The following is a 1,990-nucleotide window of genomic DNA, read 5'->3' as shown; positions in this document are numbered from 1 at the left end:
ACCCGTCCCTACCCCCCTGTCCTCACACAACCTCGATTTTCAGTGACCTGACCCTCACACCCACATCTGCATAACACTGCCCACGGCCTGCGCTCGGATTGAGACCTTATTAAAGATACGTGGGTGAAACGGTAACCCCCACCCTCACCCCAACAGCTGCCATTGGCCGTGCCCTTAGCAACCCCCAACACAAACTGCACCCCCCCCTGTGGTGTCAAGGAAAACCAGCTAACTGTGAAGAGTTTATTAGTAAAAATAAAGTATAATTTTTCATTGTGTCCCACTGCGACCCGGTACCAAATTATTTATGGACCGGTACCGGACCACGAACCTGGGGTTGGGGATCCCTGGTCTAGACCACTGGTCCGAACCACTGGTCTTACAAAGAGCAGCATTGTCCTAAAAATGCGTTAAAATGTATTGAAAGTGACTACGGGGTATTCTGAGTCACGCTAATTGTGGTACTTGTCCTCAGTGTACACGCGGTTTATTTTTTTAGTAAATACTACTATTATTTAACATGTTAGAAATATCCCCTGCTTATATATGGTTATTCTTTGTAAGCTGCCCCAGTGCCTGATTAAGCTTGCGGGTTAATTAGAATAGCGACTTTTCTATCACATTAGACGATATTGCTTATTGATCCACATTGGTGGTTAAGGAGCCCCCCCCCTCCCCCCCCCCCTGTTTTTTTGTCAGGCTCCTTTAATTTGCACTGACCTTTAGAAATGAACCTCTAAAGCCAAAGGGGTCCCGAGCTCACAGGGTCGACGTATTCTTTACAAAATGGATGATTTGATTTTTTTTTTGGGGTGGGGTGGGGGGGGGTTTAGTCAGTTTTCAGAACATTATTATTATTGGACATTATTATTTTAGGCATAATTATTGGACATAATTATTTTAGGAGTAATTCAGTAATTCAGTAATTCAGTAATTCCTCATTTGAGTCACTTGCCCTTGAGGCGATTAATAAAGAAAATATGTGAAAAGGACAGGGTTTCACCATTACTTTCGCTTTTTACAGTTTAATCCTTATATTTAGGCCATTCAATGGAAATAAAACCATTTGCTTTTGTTGATTAATTTGTGATTGAAACTCACTTAGGACAACGTGAATATTTGTTTACGTTTTAAAGCTACGGTGGTGATAAAATAGCAAATCGGATGATCAGAACCATTAGATAAAGCTCATTCAGTAAAACAAAAATGGCGTTGATTACAACAATGAGAGATGAAAATAAAAAAATAAAAAAAAAAACCCCAAAATAAACTTGACATTAATTATGCCACACATCTGTGACAAATCCATGTTGTTGTTCAAAAAGCTTCATATTAAGCGGAACCGGTTTTAAGTTTCTGTTTCATGAGGTTAGCTTTCGGGCTAAAATTAGCTTTGAGTACACAGGATTGTTAGCACCGTGTCCTGACTTCAGACTCCTCATCAGAGAGGAACAGTTATATATATTTACATATCAGAGGTGGTTTTGGAATCAATGTGCAGATACTGCCCATGAAGGATGTTGTTTTTGTTTAAATAGAGAGGGAAATGGTCATTAAGCTTAGTTAGCAAGACAGTTAGCCCTTGCGCAGTGAGTTTCTCTTTTTCACACCTTCAACTGAACATTCAACGCAGCGTGTACTTCAGGTTAAACACGCAAAGTAAAAAATAAGGCGTTAGACAACAGAATATATATATATATAGCATTTTTTTCTGGACCTACATTGTAAATAATAAAATTGCTAACTCACATGCTAATTGCTAATGTGCTTTTTAGGCTTAGCCCAAATCTTTCTAAGTAATTCATTCTGTCATTATATATATTTATATTCTATTACATTTACTCTTGTTTTTTTCTACTTCCAAATTGTCACAAAAAGTTTTTAGGGTTTTTTTTTTCATGGCTGCTGAGGCCACAAATTTTCCTCTGTCCGTGTTATTGCGGCATCTGGACAGATATCTGTGAAGTTCAGGTGCAGCGGTCCTCCAACA

This window comes from Cynoglossus semilaevis, chromosome 18, assembly GCF_000523025.1.
Source record: "Cynoglossus semilaevis isolate Cse_v1.0 chromosome 18, Cse_v1.0, whole genome shotgun sequence".
NCBI lineage: Eukaryota > Metazoa > Chordata > Actinopteri > Pleuronectiformes > Cynoglossidae > Cynoglossus > Cynoglossus semilaevis.
The sequence above is the reverse complement of the archived record's forward strand: the minus strand, read 5'-3'. Positions refer to the sequence as shown.